This window comes from Elaeis guineensis, chromosome 5 (assembly GCF_000442705.2).
Source record: "Elaeis guineensis isolate ETL-2024a chromosome 5, EG11, whole genome shotgun sequence".
Classification (NCBI taxonomy): domain Eukaryota; kingdom Viridiplantae; phylum Streptophyta; class Magnoliopsida; order Arecales; family Arecaceae; genus Elaeis; species Elaeis guineensis.
In genome coordinates, this window is record NC_025997.2 from 111680738 (window position 1) to 111698395 (window position 17658).

General features: G+C 34.1%; 1 long non-coding RNA gene across 1 annotated transcript; it reads right to left on the reverse strand.

The window, feature by feature from the left end:
* Window positions 1–639: 639 nt before the first annotated feature.
* Window positions 640–4241, reverse strand: LOC105033922 (uncharacterized). The gene is made up of 4 exons (XR_830065.2): window positions 4005–4241; window positions 3833–3916; window positions 1874–1937; window positions 640–1242 (listed from the first exon to the last, which is right to left on the reverse strand). It is a non-coding gene; the product is annotated as an uncharacterized lncRNA (long non-coding RNA).
* Between the last annotated feature and the right edge of the window lie 13417 nt (window positions 4242–17658).

A 17658-nucleotide genomic window follows, 5' to 3' on the forward strand; every position in this document is an offset into this window, starting at 1 on the left:
ACCATAAGCTCCTTTGTATAGAACAACTGCTTTAGTGTCTTTCCAAAATGATGACTAATTGTCTGTTCAGAATGCTGAAAATGATCTGCCACTATTCAATTCGACTCTCTTTGACCAATTATCATCAAGAATAAAGCAACTTTTTCTTCAACACTTACAAATCGAGAATCATGCAATAGATTTCTTTGTCTCAAGTCAGAGCAAAAGTTAAGGAACATACAACTGTCCATCCTAAATAAATCTGGACATCTGTTTGGATTTTTAAGAATTACCCTCATAACGTATTCAGTACCGATCAAATTATCATTTCTATATAATTGCTTGCATAGATACAAATTATAGTACTCTTCAACTGTTGCTGTAACAACAAACTCTATAGCATCATATTCCTTTTTATCAAATAAACAAAATTTTTTTATTTCCTCTCCATCACTAGAATCAGAAGTATTTAAATTTTTTTCAGCTTCTGAGTCAATCTCTATTTCTACGTCACTGTCCATATTCTATTAGTATGAAAGAAAATAAGAACACGTATATTATTATAGAACAATTTAACTAATACATAATCTTCGTAACATCATAAATTTATAGCATAAAGTTTAAAAGACAATAGATCATCAATCCAAACAAAGCATAATATGCATACACATAATTCTTGATATAATATTCTAATACGTAAAGTCCATCTAAACAACTAAAAGCCACATGAACATCCTACAAACTTGCCAACCACCCCAACCTACGCTCATTTGACATTTCAATAAATGTTTCTCTCCATCTCTTGTCTTGGAACTTCTCAATTGCCTTCAAATATGTAGGCATACTCACTCTTTCAACACTTTCAAGAACTTTAATGCAATTTGCAATTAAGTACTGCCTATAACTCGAAGTTGCAGCTGTATGTTGTTGCATCATCATATTGTTCCTTGTCTGGTTAGTCTCTACTAAGGATCTGATAGCATCTGCTAATTCTGAAACTCTTGATTGACCTCTCACATGGTGGATACTCTCATTGGGAATTGGATCTCTTGGATGATGATGATTTCTTGAACTATTAGACTCTCCATCTATACTAACATCATCAGAAAGAAGCTTGTTGTCTTGAGAATCACTGCTATCTGACACATCTTGGGTGCTTGTCATCGCCTCTTTACCAGTAGCAGTAGTGTCCCCAAATATTGTTATGAGCTCTTCATATTTAGGACAAGTGGAAGTTTGAAATCTCTTTACTTCTGGATGAACCTATAATAACAAATTTATATGTGAGACATACAAAATTGAATTAATTAAGCAAAAATATAATAAATTATAAAAAAATATAAAAGAAAAAAAAAAAAGGTTACTTACAGCAATGTAACTTTTTCAAACATCATTAGGAGCTGTTGCGGTTTTCAATACTAGATCCCATCCAAATCCGGTTGGTAATTTCTTCAAATCAGTAAAAGCTCTATAGCACTTCCTCAATTGATTGAACTTATTCTGGAATTACTTCAACTCATATTTCTTTTCAGTTTTCATATAAAATTTGACACATATTTCCTTCCAAGATTTCTTTATAAATATTATGGTTGACCTATTTCTTTTCTAAACTTGCTCCATCATTAAATCTATAAATATATTTTTCTATTCTACTATCCAATTTACAGAAGATACTGTAGCATCTTCAAAACTAATGGATGGTAGAACTCTAAAACCAACTATATAACTAATTATAATAATAAAAGTTACTTGATTTATACCAATTGTATAATAGTAAGTAACAAATTCAACCCTTGGTGAAACTTTAAAAATTTTAAATCAAACTCAATCCAAATTCAGCCCTTGGTTAGAGTCTTATCATATGGTTAATTATTACTTAAAAGCTTGGACTTACTTTTGTTTGGTGCCAAATGAGTTGCGTGGAGGAATGATAGTATTCAGCTTACCGGAGGACCAACCTGCCACAATACAATACCACAATACAATATTAACATTTAAAGCTTAACACATATAGTCTCACTAACATTTAAAGCTTAAGAACTGACACATAGGTCATATTAATCTCATCTCTTAATGCAGAACCAACATATCTAGATTATCAGAACTAACAGTTTGAAGATTATATATTACTATAATATATAATAAGAACAGCCTCATGGATTGATGTAGAGCAAGGTAAATAGATGATGAGGTATCCAGTAAGATAGATAGAGCATATAGCAGACCAAAGAAGTTGAATATTATAGAATTCCATATGTCTGATAAACATTCTAATTATAATCATATAGATAGTTGGTGAAGATCTATAAGCAATAAAAGTTGATAACCCAATCTGTCGAACAGCAATGACAGTAGCTATAACAAGGAGACAAGAGAGATCAGCCAAGAAAATCATCATACAATGACTCAATATCCTCCCATATATCAACACATTATCTGAAGTAGTATAAAGATAAACACAACAATAGTGTATTACCCATGCAGAAGTAACAGAAAAAGCAGACTAAGAGCAATTGAGTTGGAAAATGTTACTGTAACTTCAGTAGACTTGTAAATGCTGTAATTCTTATAATGAACCAGAGGAAATAAACACAGAAAGATAAACTAGTTGCAGGCAATAGATAAGGAGCATCCACAAAAAGAATGCATGTAACCATCTCCCACAGTTGCATAAAACAGCGAAGGCAGATCATCCACAATTGCATAAAACAGTTGCATAAAAAAGTTTGAAATCAGTATGTATGTCTACATATTTTATTATTATATCAATGAGTTTATTTTATTACTATATCAACTTTTGCAAAGATCAACTGGGGGCTTCCAATACTAGAAAGAATAAAATCTTCAATTAGTTGGTTTTCCAAAACAAGATCCTAAACGCGAGCAATCTAAGAAAAGAAACATTCAAGTCCCCATCCCACGTTCTCTCTGTAATTCAGAGGAAAAAACAGGTGATCATCTCTTCCTCGCATACCCATATTCAAAACAAATCTGGCAACCAATAATCCTAGCACTTGGCATATCACAAATACTAATATCAATCGAACATCTATGGACAATATAGAGCAAAAATATACCAAGTCAAATAGCAAAGCGATCTTGGGACTATATAGTGTCTGTGGCAAATACTCAATTTAGGCTACTGAAATTCTGCATAACTGAGATAGAAACTTGGAATGCTATAAATCTGAGAAAGTAGAGACAAGCAATGAAACAAGTCTTACAGGAGATTAAAAACAGAATCTCATCATAGGACACTACAGTTGAATGCAGCAATAGGGGATCAACACAGACACATCCAATTCCATAGAGCTCTTAGAAGCCTTTTGTCCATCTATACATAGTTGGAAGACTATAGGGTCATCTGGGCTAATGTAAAGAGAGAGTTTTCACACCATCGGCACACCAACATATCTTTCTCTATGGTGTGCTTTGACTGAAAGCACAGAACCATAAAATAGCCACATGTTGGTTTGAGGCACCACTGTAAACATCACTCGATAATCCACATCCAGAAAGTCAGAATTATCTTATAACAACAAAACCGCAGGCAAGTCCACTTGAGAGACAAAACAACCATCCAAAAAGATAGCAAAGCCACCACTGCCATGTGAGTCAGGCTTTTCTTCGAACAGTGAGAAAGCATGTTGGACGACCAAAGTGTTTCAATCCTAACGACCAAAATCATATCTTGGATGAGAATTTCATATCAGATCACAAGAACTAGCAGGAAAAAAAAAATCTATGACAGATCAAACGGTTTGGATTTCACTGCTCCAGATCGAAACAAATTAAACCACCAGATCTAAAAGAAAGTCCAACCAGATTTAGTTTGGATACCAGGGAAACCAACCTTATCTCTGGTGAGGTAGAGGGTGAGCAACTTGACAGTCTAGAGGGTAGTGGAGGCTGAGGAATTAATCTCACTGATCACGAGCTGCAGAGGAACGGCAGATCTTGGGAATCAGAGAAGAATAGAGGAAGCAAGAGATCAAAGATCTGGAGGAAAGAGAGGGACAGATGACCTGGTAGGAGTCCAGGGTGATGTAGGAGCGATAGACGAGGGAGTCGCGCTCGACGGCGTCGTCGGGGGAGAGATTGGGGATTTCGCTCTTGTTGATGGCATCCTGGTACACCCCCAAGTAGAAGCTATTGCAGAGACTGAAGAGGCGCACTTGGGCGGCAGAGGCCGGAGCCCCATCGATCGACAGTGCTCGCCGGCCAGGCAGGCAGAGAGCCAAAGAGAGGGGGAGGGGTCGGGGCAAGTCAGGTTAGTCAAAAAAGAAAAAAAAAATTTTAGAAAGCAAAAAATATTTGTTTTCCACGTAAAGTAATTATTTTGATTATCCTATATTTTTTTTTATTATGTTATCAAATATTATTTTTTAATTTTTATTTTTTCAAAATTAAAAGATAATTTTTTTTTTATGGCTAATCAAATGCACCCTTAGTGTTTTAGCTAATCCTCTTCCCCATCCTTTTTAGCCTATAGAACTTGCATTCTAATGGCTATTGTCAGATTTAGGTCGAAAAAAATATATCTTATTTTGATTTTATTTTTTATATTCTTTTTTATTTTTTTTTATTTTTGTGGTATCGGTTGTTGCCACCAATTGCTAGTTATGGAGCCTTTAGCCACACTGCCATGGCACATGTCATCAACCACAGTTGTTGTCGGTGCAAGATCCCTTGTTTCGGGAATAAGAAAATAATCCTCCTGTTTCGTCAAGAAAAAAAAAGAAAGAAAAGAAAAAATAAATTCTTTCTTTTTCCTTCATTTTCTCTCTATTTCTTTCCTTCACTTTCTCCCTCTATAAATTTCTCTCTCTAGATTGTTTTCTCTCCACTGTCTATCTAGAATTATTTGATCCAGTAAATATCTTCCTTCAATAATTTTGATTCGACCTCAATGAAGGGGGTTCTGATCCATGGCTATTGAACGATGTGCCAGACCCCACCATGGTTAAGTCGTGCACCATTAGATTTGAATATTAATTGCATCCTAGCATCACAGCATGACTCTTGATTTATAGTTGATAATTGAATACCCTCGATCGGACTGCTTGAGATATCGGGTGCATTGCTAACCTTATGAGGGTGTCAGAACTTAGTATTTTTATTCTAAAAATAATCATGATAAAAATATAATAAATATATTTTTTGAATATTAGGCTCTCTAAGAGAGATTTTTGAATTGATTAGATTTGTTGATTGGTTTTATATGTAAGGTAAATAACGTAACTCTTTTACTAGATTTATCAATAAATTATAAAATATTTTCTATGTTAAATTATTCATGATTAAAATTTTAATATATTATATTTTTAATTATTGAATATTTTTTTAAATATTAAATGACCCAAGATCCAACATAATGAATTGGATATGAATTATATCCAACTAATTTCGATGTCTAATGGTTTATGAACTTTTCAATTTAGAATATAAAATATGTTTTCGAAAAAAATATTTTCATTTGAAATGGATTTTAACTCGCATCCAAATTTTGTTTCATACTAGTGGGGTTATATGTTGGCATTTTGATATCCTACTAGTGAGGGTTATGCATTGGTATCTCACTACCCTACTAGTAGGGGTAATATATTGATATTTCGATACTCTACTAATGAGAGTTGTATATTGTTGGGAATTGTGATCCAAAGTCAATCGTCAGTCTGTTGTCTGTTGAACTCATTTTTATAAATTATATATAAATTATTATTAATAAATATTATTTAGCTTTTTCATCACATTGTGTACATCTTCTTTAATGAACTCTTATGTTGTGATAAAATTTTTAAGACTATTTTAATCGATAAAAGAAGATTTATCATTTAGTTCTTAAATTTGTTTGCAACCAAATGATATGCTATTACTAGGATGATAGTAATTATCAAGTATAGGTCATTGTGTGCTATATAGGTTGGTTGTCCTTTTAATCAAGGAGTATGGAGATATTGGTATGGCATGCAAGTGAGATATAGGAGTACATCTCATTGAACGTAACCAACTACGGAGTACTTTGCTGTCAAGAGTAGCTCGCGAAGGTTATTGGTATAAGTGTCCCTCTAACTTGAAATTATCATGGTGACTTGCAAGCAACTCACTGTACTTTAATGTTGGACTACTTAAAATTTTAATTCAGTGATGAAAGATTTCTAGACACAATCAAGTATTTACGAAGTCAGTGTGTGAGTTAAGATAGGATTGACCCCTCTGGATTATAGGAGAAAGTGCAACACTGTATTTCAATTCAGTAAAATCTTGGCTGGGGTAATCCATTTGATGGATTTGAAATGTTGAAATATAATGTGGATGACTCATTTAGGGTTGACAGTTAAATCCTAGGTCATCCTGAGTATTCAAGATCAAAGGGATGAATTATGCGGTAACAATATGCCAATGAATTTTTGAATATTGCTTTGTAATCTTTCGACATATCTGAACGTTGGATACTATTGCTAGATAGTTACTTTGATTGGTATAGAAAATTATTTATGTGTTACCGGCTTAGGTTCGAACCTATGGGATCACACTCAAAAGAAGTTTATGACTGATTAATGACTGAGAATCATTCAAGGATATAATAGTCAATTCGATTGATGATTAACTTTGTATAAAAATTATACTAAATTCACTAAGAATTAGTGAATTATAGAAGAATTAATTAATAATTAGATTATTGATTAGCTCAATTTGATTGAGTAATATGGTTTGGATCAAATCTAATTGAATTAGATTTAATTATGTCTGATCCGATTAGTTTATGAGATGACTTAATCGCCAAGGATGTTTGATTCTTGATTTGATCAGGATCTGAACTCAATTAATTTTTAATTCGATTAAGATTTAATTGAGTTGGTTCAGTGCTTAATTAGATTAGGTCCTGATGTGGGGTCTAATCTAATTTAGTTAGGATGAACCTAATGGGATCAAGACAAGTTCAAATGAAGTTTGAATTTCAAATTGTCCCATGCGACACCTTTCTCCACGTTAAGTTCTTCATCACGCAAATATCAGATTTGTGTTAGAAATGTCTCATGCCTAAGCCCCTTCTGATGCCTCCCATGGATAAGGATTAGGTGGTTTGAGTTTGAATTCAAAGAGAGTTTGAATTTGAACTAAAACAATCACTTCATCCTTATCCACTCTCAATGCCAACAATAAAAAACACCTCTATTTTGTGCAACAAAAAAAAGAGAGTTTTACCACGAGAATAGTTTCTCAAATAGAGGGGGCATGAACAGAGAGGGGGCGGGTCCTTTTGTGCGATAGAAAATTAGGATATCTGATTCCTCTTGGGGCGTGAGCGTTTGGGGTACCCTAGGGTCTCGACTTTAGGATTTTTGGGAATAGAGAATATTAAGAGAAGAAAGTCTCCTCTTAGCACTTCTTTTTCCCTTTCATCTCCTCCTCTTGATCCATCTTCAGATTTGGAAGAGTTCGAGAGATCCAAAGAAGGAGCAAAATCAGTCATCCGGTGGCCTTCGCGCGAACTAGCACTCTCGGAGAAGGTCGATCAGATCGGATCTTTGAGTGGATCATCCGTAGAGGCTGGACACTCTGTGCGGCTGTGAGCAATAGGAAGATCCCTCAATTCCATATTCTCAATCACGACGATTAACTACCCGCATGAAAGTAATGAGTTCTGAACTCATCTGATAAGATCTAAGGATTAGATCTGATCTAAGGTATCGATATGATCGATGCAGTTTTTTTTTATTTTAGATTTTAAATACATATAAACTCATATCATAGATCTTTTATTGATAGTTTAGATTTGATCTTATACATATAATGTAGATTAAATAGTTTAATCTAAACTACTTTTGCTGAAAATTTCAAAATTACATGCATAGAACTGTCGATTTTTTCTTCAAATGGTATTAGAGCAAGGTTCTATATGACATAATTTTAGATGTATTTAGATCTAATTTTTTACTATTTAGATTAGATCTAAATTATTTTTAGATATGATATTAGATCAGTAACATATTTGATATGTGTTAGATTAGATGATCGATTAGCCAAGTACTTTGATTGGGTTGGTCACCAGGCCTATTCGATCATAAGAGAAAATAGGATTTAAAGGTCCTCTCCTCTTATTCAATAGGATTTTCTTATAGTGTATAAGGATGCCATGTGATTATATCCCATGAAGAAGAACCGTGAAAGAAAAATTTACTTTTCTGCAAAATCATGAAATCTTAGGATTGTATATGTGATACATTTATGAAAAGTAATAACATTTAATCTTGATGACTAAAATTATTATAATCATAAAAAATAAAATTTAAAATCATAAAAGATTTAGATTAGATCTAAAAATTTATTTATGATTGATTTTATTTTTATTTATGCTAATTTTTTTTTAATCTGAAACATTGTAAAACTTGATGGCACGCCTGCTGAGTCGACTCAGTTTTGAACTGAGTTGATTAAGTCTCCTGATTTTGTCAGCTCAGTTTCCAACTGAGCTGACCTAGTAGCAGTAGGTGGATAAATTAGTTTACTATTCATTTACAGTGAGTCGATTAAGTCTCAGACTTAGTCGACCCATTGTAGTAAGCCGGCTCAGTCCAGGGGTGAGCCGACTAAGTTCAGAATAAAAAATTTTGCATAAAATTTGATGTAAATTATTTATAAATTTAAAATTATTTCAAACCTAATAGAAATCCATACTTAATTAAGAATTAAGTTGAATCATTTAGATTTAGAATTTTGAATTTAAGATCTAATGATATTTGCATAAAATATGGGTTCATGAGTTAGCCTGATCAGGTCCTCTTAATTGGATTAGACCTAAAGTTAGAATCAAAGACTAAAAATTAAAAAAATTGATTAAATCTAACTAAAAGTTAAATTAGATTAAATTAAGATATCTCTAGAGTCAATACAATAGTTGTAGTTGGTCGAGTCTATATCTTTGATTAGATCTAAATAGACTTTGATCTTTATTTTGACAGTTTAATCCAAATCTATAAGCTGATCGAATTGAAATTGATTAACCAATTGGTGTCTAAAATAAATTTGACAGTCTTAATCGATGGTCATTAATTGGGAGCTACTCATTTAGATTGAGTCTATGGCGAGTTAATGGCATATTCCTCTCACCGATCTTACTTACCTAGCCAACATGATGAATTATATTTTGATCAGATCATTTAATGATTAGAGTTAACCCATGCTAGCTAGAAAATTAGTATGATTGATTTAGGTGCCCCTAGTTCGACTTGTCTGTAGTCCTCTTCATAACTTGGTGAAGTCAGTAGGAAGACTTGTGACTTATCAGCTGGACCAGCTTGTATCTAGTCTTCTTTGATCTAACTTAATAAAATCAGTGGGGGATTATGATTAGCTGGTCAATCTATTTTTTTTTCATAAAAATATTTAACTAAATCTTCTAAAATTATTAGATCCCTAAAAATGAAATAGTTATGGTGATAACTAGATCATAGCCTTCCATTAAATTGGATGATAATGGATCCAACAGTTTAGATGATCATTGGAGGTGCCACATGCCTGATGCTCATCTTACTGTCAGAATTATCATTCATAATATGATGATTTAGATGTATTTTTCAGGCAGTGGTCAGGTTGGCCGAGCCACACTCGAGTCTAATCATTCATTTGTCAGATGCACTGAGTTCTGACATGTTAATGGTTGGACCTAATTAGGACTTGCAGAGATGGCTAAAGCCGACTAAAAAGTAACCTGGGGCAAAATTAATTATTAAAAATTATTTAGAAAAATAATTAGTTAAGAACCTACTCATAGGTGCGCAGGGGTTGGTCAAGCCACACTCGGGCTCATGAATAGCCTGTGTGGATTCTAGTACCTGCTAAGAAATTAAAGTAATTCCTTGAATTGGAGATAGAGGCCATCAAATTTGTGTAAAATAGTGGGAGAACCTTTAGATTAAAGTTCATGTTTTTAGGCTTAATCAATTCATATACTAATTAGATTTTTGATTTTTCTTTATAAAGCTATGGCCACTACTTTGTTGCTCCTATCACTATTGGATAGTGATAAACTGATAGGACCCAATTTTAATAGTTGGTATCGAAAATGAAAAATTATCCTGAAGAACGAGTGGATCTTGTATGCACTGATAGATCCAGTACCTGAGCAGTCAGCTCCAAACTCTCACGGTACGGTCCGAGATACTTATCAGAAGTGGCTCAATAACTGAACCATGGTGTGTTGTATTATGCTAGCGGCTATGAATGATGAGTTCAGTCATAGGTTTGAGAATACTCGGCTAGAGGACATGCTTCAAATGTTGAACGAATCTTTTGGCACTTCCAACGATGTTGAGAGGCACAAAATGTGTTGTGCTATCTTTAATGCTCGAATGAGGGAAGGGATGTCAGTCACTGATCATGTACTATACATGATCGAGTTGATTGAGCGTCTGAGCAAACTCGACTTTCTCCTGCATGAGCAGCTGGAGAAAGATGTGATTTTAAACTTTCTGCCTAAATCCTTCCTCACATTTTTTATTCATTATAGAATGACAAAGCCTACAGTTAACTACCATGGTTTGCTGGGGTTGTTGTAGAACTTTAAGAAGAATCACCAGCTCTACAAAAAGTCAGTGAATATAGTGGGAGGATCTTCTTCTAGACGTCGACCCTTTAAGAAAGAGAAGAAGAACAAAAAAAAATAAGAAGGTGCAGCATCGTGCTGGGGTATTTGTGTCCTGTCACATCAAAAAATCCAAGTCCGATCAGAGTTAGGCAGAATACTTCTACTGTAAGAAGCAAGAGCACTGGAAGAGAAACTGTACTTAGTGCATTGCCTCCTTGGATCCAAATAGACCGAATAAGAGAAAGAAGCATGCTATTGCTGGACAAGGTAATTATATGATAACACCTTATAATTTTTCTATTTATGATTCTACTATCTGGGTATTAGATATCAAAAGTTTTTTTAATATATGCAATTCGTTGTAGGGCCTGTAGGTCAGTAGAAGATTTAAAGAAGGAGAGAGATTTCTCTGAAATCTATCTTTGGCACTGTAGGCTAGATCATATTAATAAGAACAGAATTAACAAGTTGACTCAAGAGAGAATCTTTGAAGTCGGTAATTGTGAATTACTTCCAACCTATGAGTCCTGTCTCCTTAGAAAAATGATCAAGTCATCTTTTATTGAAAAAAGTGAATGAGCTAGTGAACTTCTAGGTCTAATACATACTGATATATATGGACCTATGAACACAAGTGCTAGAGGTGGATATTACTACTTCATTGTATTTACAGATGATCTATCGAGGTATGGGTACATCTACCTAATGATGTATAAGTTTGAATTATTTAAAATATTCAAACGGATCCAAAATGAGGTAGAAAAATAAACTGAAAAGAGTATTAAAACTCTTCGATCGAATCAAAAAGGTGAATATCTTTCTAGTGAGTTTCTGACCTATTTAAAAGAGAATGAAATTCTCTCTCAATGGACCCCTTCTGAAATACCCCAACACAATGGTGTGTCAGAAAAGAAGAATCGAATCCTGTTAGATATGGTTCGGTCCATGATGGGCTTTGCAAGTCTGTCGATCTTTTTTTGAGGATATGCACTCGAGTCGGCTTATTATTTACTTAATAAAGTTTCGAATAAGTCTGTAAATAAAATACCAAATAAGATATGGACATGACGTAAGTCGGTACTCTCTCATCTTAGGGTTTGGGGTGTCTGGCTTATGTCAAGCATTTGAAAATAGACAAGCTTGGATCTAGGTCTGATAAATATCAATTTATTAGGTATCCGAAAGAGACTAAGGGGTATTACTTCTATCTTACTGATGAACAAAAAATGTTCGTCAGCATTAGGATAGTTTTTTTGAAAAAAAAGTTCCTTGGGGAAGGAACTAATGCCACTAAGATTGAACTTGATGAAGTTCGATTGGTAGAAGAACCGACACAATCTAATGAACCCACAGAGTTAGACTTGATTAGATCAAATCTGAAACTCATTGTAGATGCACCATTAAGGAGATCCAATAGAGTACCACATCAATTGGACAGATACTACGATTTTTTGATCTGGGATGATGATTCTATTAAACTCGATGAGAACAATGAAAATCTGATCATCTACATGAATGCTATGCAGAAGTCTAACTTCGATAAGTGGCTAGAAGTCATGAAGTTCGAAATAGAATCCATGAAGATCAACAATGTATGAATATTGGTTGACCCACCTGAATGGGTAAAATCCATTAGGCGTAAGTGGATCTTCAAAAAGAAAAGGGGCACAGACGAAAAGATGAAAATCTATAAAATCCATCTAGTTGCCGACGGTTATCATTAGCGTTATAGTATTGACTATGACGAGATATTTTTTTCTATGATAATGCTCAAATCCATTCGAATTATGCTTGCGATAGCAGCAACCTGGACTATGAGATCTGATAAATGGTTGTGAAAATCGCTTTCCTAAATGGAGAGCTGGAAGAAAATCTAGATCTGACAAATGGATGTGAAAATTCAGATCTGACAACCTGAATTCACATCTACAGATGAGTCTAAGGTGTGCAAGCTTCATAGATCAATTTATGGATTGAAGAAGGCATCTCAAAGTTGGAACATACATTTTGATAAGGTGATCAGAACGTATGGCTTCGTTAAGAACGAATAACAACCCTACATATACAAGTGGGTTAATAATTCTATGGTAGTATTTCTTATTTTATATGTGGATGATATTCTCTTAATCGAGAATGATATCCTTGCATTATAGAGAATAAAAATTTGGTTGTCATTTCAGTTTTCTATGAAAGACTTAGAAGAAGCATCCTACATCTTAGGGATGAAGATCTATAGAGATAGATCTAAAAGGTTGCTTGGATTATCTCAGTCCACGAACATTGATACTGTGCTGAAGCGGTTCAGCATGAAGAATTTCAAGAAAGACTATCTATCGATAGGCCATAGAATTTCTCTCTCAAAGAGAGATTGTTCGACAACTCCTCAAGAGAGAGAGCATATGAGTAGAATTTCATATGCTTCGACAGTGGGATCTATTATATACGTCATGATATGTACAAGATCGAATGTGGCATACTCACTAGGGATAGTGAGCAAATACTAGTCTGATCTGGATGAGAACTACTAGAAGGTCGTAAAGACCATCCTTAAGTATTTGAAAAATACTAAGGATCAGTGGCTTGTTTATGGAGAATCTGACTTAAAACTTGTGGGATTTATCAATTTCAATTTTCAATCAGATCATAATGACAGCAAGAGCATGTCGGGATACGTTTTTTTTCTGAATGATGGAGCGATCTACTAAAAAAGTTTCAAGCAGCACATCATGACCGACTTAATTTGCGAGGTGGAGTATATTACGATATCCAATGCTACAAAAGAAGCTGTGTGGTTGTAAAAATTTATCGACAAACTCGAAGTGGTACCCTCCTTTGATGGTTCTATTTTATTGTACTGCGACAGTATTGGCGCCATTGCTCAAATGAAGAAACCGAAGTCCCATTAATGCACCAAGCATATTCTGTACTGCTACCACCTGGTCTGGAAGATCGTAGATCAAGGTGACGTCAAGCTTCAGAAGATCGATAGAAAGGAGAACCTAATCGATCCATTTACTAAAGTCCTCGGTGTCAAAAAGTTCGAAGATCATAAATCGAAAATGGATATACGATACTATATCGATTGGCTTAAGTTCAAGTGAAAGTTATTGAGAATTGTGTCCCAAAATCAATCATCAACCTATTGACGGTTGAGCTCATTTTTGTAAATTGTATATGAATTATTATTAATAAATATTATTTAATTTTTTTATCATATTGTGTATACTTCTTTAATGAACTCCAGTGTTGTGATGAGTCTTTAAGACTATTTTAATCGATAAAGAAAGATTTATTATTTAGTCCTTAAACTTGTTCGTGATCAAATGATGCGCTATTACTAGAACGATAGTGATTATCAAGTATAGGTCATTGTGTGCCATATGGGTTGATTATTTTTTTAACTAAGGAGTATAGAAACACTGGTATGGCATGCAAGTAAGATGTAAGAGTACATCTCACTGAACATGACCAACTGTGGCGTACTCTACTGTCAAGAGTAGCTCATAAAGGATATAGGTATAAGTGTCCCTCCAACCTGAGATCATCATGGTGACTGGCAAGCAATTCACTGTATTTGGTACCAGATTATCTGAATTTCTAATTCAATGATAAAAGATTTCTGGACATAGTCAAGTACTTACAAAATTGATGTGTGAGTCAAGATGGGATTGATCCTTCTGGATTATAGGAGAAAATGCATCACTATATTTCAATTCAGTAAGACCTCGATTGAGATAATCCATGTGATAAATTTGAAAGATTGAAATACAAGTGGATGACTCATTCAGGGTTGACAGTTAAACTCAAGATCATCCTAAGTATTCAGAGTCAAAAGGATGAATTATGCAGTAACTATATGCCAATGGGTTCTTGAATATTGTTTTACAATCTTTCGGCCTATCCAGATGTTGGGTATCATTGCTAGATGGTTATTTTGATTGGTACAAAAAATTATTCATATGCTACCGACTTATGTTCGAACCTATAGAATCACACTAAAAAGAAGTTTCTGATTAATCATATGGCTGATTAACGATTGAGAATCGTTCAAGGATATAATCGTCGATTCGATTAATGATTAATCTTATGCAAAAATTATGATAAATTAATTCACTAAGAATTAGTAAATTATAGGAGGATTAATTAGTAATTAGATTACTGATTAGCTCAATTTAATTGAGTAATATAGTTTGGATCAAATCTAAATGAATTAGATTCAATTAGATCTGATCCGATTAGGTTATGAGATAACCTAATCACTAAGGGTATTTGATTCCTGATTTGATCAAGATTTGGACTCAATTAATTTTTAATTCAATTAAGATTTAATTGAGTTGGTTCAGTGCCTAATTAGATTAGGTCTTGATGTTGGGTCTAACCTAATTTAGTTAGGATGAACCTAATTGGATCAAGACAAGTTCAAATGAAGTTTGAATTTCAAATTATCCCATGTGACACCTTTCTCCAGGCCAATTTCTTCATCACGCAAACATCAGATTTGTGTGAGAAATGTCTCATGCCTAAGCCCCTTCTGATGCCTCCCATGGAAAAGGAGTAGGTGGTTTGAGTTTGAATTCAAAGAGTTTGAATTTAAACTAAAACAACCACTTTATCCTTATCCTTATCCACTCTTAATGTCAACAATAAAAATGCCTCTATTTTGTGCGATAAAAAAAAGAGAGTTTTACCATGAGAATAATTTCTTAGATAGAGGGGGCATGAACAGAGAGGGGGCGGGTCCTTCTGTGCGACAGAAAAAGAGGATATCTGATTCCTCTTGGGGCGTGAGCGTTTGGGGTACCCTAGGGTCTCAACTTTAGGGTTTTAGGGAAGAGAGGATATTAAGAGAACAGAGTCTCCTCTTAGCACTTCTTCCTCCCTTTCATCTTCTCCTCTTGATCCATATTCAGATTTGAAAGAGTCCGGGAGATCCGAAAAAGGAACAAAATCAGCCATCTGCGGCCTTCGCGCGAGCTAGTACTCCCGGGGAAGGTCGATCAGTTTGGATCTTTGAGTGGACCATCCGTAGAGGCTGGACACTCTATGCAGCTGCCAGCAACCAGGAAGATCCCTCAAATCTATGTTTTCAATTGCGGCGATTAACTACCCGCACGAAGATAGTGAGTTTTGAACTCATCTGATCAGATCTAAGGATTAGATCTAATCTATGGCGTCCATGTGATCGATGCAGATTTTTTCTTTATTTTAGATTTTAAATGCATGTAAACTCATATCATAGATCCTTTATTTTTTGTTTACATATGATCTTATGCATGCAATGTAGATTAAATAGTTTAATCTAAACTATTTTTGCTGAAAATTTTAAAATTACATGCATAAAACTGTCGGTTTTTTTTCTTCAGTTGGCACTTGGATACTCCGTCTGCTAGGATTACATGCTAGTATTTCAATACCCTATCAGTGGAGGTTATATATTAGTACTTCGATATCCTACCATTTGGGAGTTATGTGATGGTACTTTGACTGAACTCATATTTTGTCCTAGGTACAAGTATAAATATGACCATAGTTTATACCCATCAAGATGAATCGGATGTTTTTAAAGAAATTAGTTTATGAATAAACTATAAGTTTTGGAAAGGTTGAATTCATGTGCATATTATTTTGATAGTGCTCTATATTTTGAATTAACATACTCTATATATTTATTTTCAATATACAATTATTGTTTGATTTATCTAGCTAGAGTGTTCATTATTTATTGGGTTGTTTAGCTCATTTTTCTATAGTTTACTATTTCTATGGATTCAAAGAACTCGCTTAACTCAAGGATTCATTATAAGAGAATAATTAGAAACAGAATTTGATATCTTTATTTTAGATTAAGATTTATTGAAGTTTGATGTAAGCTTTTGGAATATTATTTAGCAAGATATTTGATTTAGTTATTTAAATTAAATTTGAATGTTAATTATTGATTATTTATTTTACTATTTCTTTATGATATATGAGATTCTTTTCATACTTATGAGGATAGTTTTTTATGAGTATGCTGTAGTTGCCGTGACTCCTAGCTTGCAATCTCAGGCTAGGAGTGTGATAGTTGCAAACAGGTTCCTTCATAAAATCTAGCCAAGATGCTATCCAACTCTTGGTTTGAATTGTGACCAAAGTTAGACTAATTTTTCTATTGAGGCTTGGAATTGCATTATTCATAATGCAAACAACCATAGATTAATCCTGATCTTACCACAGGCGCTTGCCAATAAATTGGATGATGTGTGTAAAACTGTGAATTGTTTGTTTCTGCAAGTCCATCCTTTTCACATGTAGTTTTATAGTACATGTAATTTTAGATAACTCTAGCAACAGCCAAGTCATACTTTTTCTAATATTATGACATATCATTTGCGGGAAAACCAGATGGTCAGTAATGCCTTTGCAAGATCGGTTTAAATCATTCTATTGCACCATAAAATAGACGTATAATTAGGAGTACTAATGCAAGAGTATTCAGGTTAACTTGATGTCGCTTCATTATATCATACGGTTGCACAGACTACAGATAATCTGAAGAAAGCCTGATGTTAGGCTACCCAGTCTGGAGTCTCTACCATGGGGCTCAGTATAGATGAGGCTGAATAACTGGTTGGATACAACTTAATTTTGAAACCAAAGTTAATCAGCTAATTTTTCTGCGGGAATTCAAGATTAAGCATGCATTAGCGATCATTCATATGCATGAAAACAGATGACTCCAGTTTTAGGTCTAGAATCCAGGCTTAACCTACATCCAACATGCGGCCAGCTGGAACTGCCCTTTGGACAATATACACTGACCTGAACGTCAAGAACTAAGAAAGTTAATTTCCATTTCTACTCCTGCGTTACATTCTTGCAAGCTTGCAAATGCACATCTTAATTTGCAAGTAAATCACATGTTCATGCAAACTAAATTCTGCATGCTGAAAATTGCGGTCAATGGTGCCAGAGACAGAGTCAAGGCAGATAAAAAGTTAAAGAGGCTTCTAACATTTTCTTTGGATCAGATATGACCTAGTTTGATCAAAAGAAACACAATTTGATCATAAGGATCATCAGAAGACACATGAGCAAGAGCATTAGAA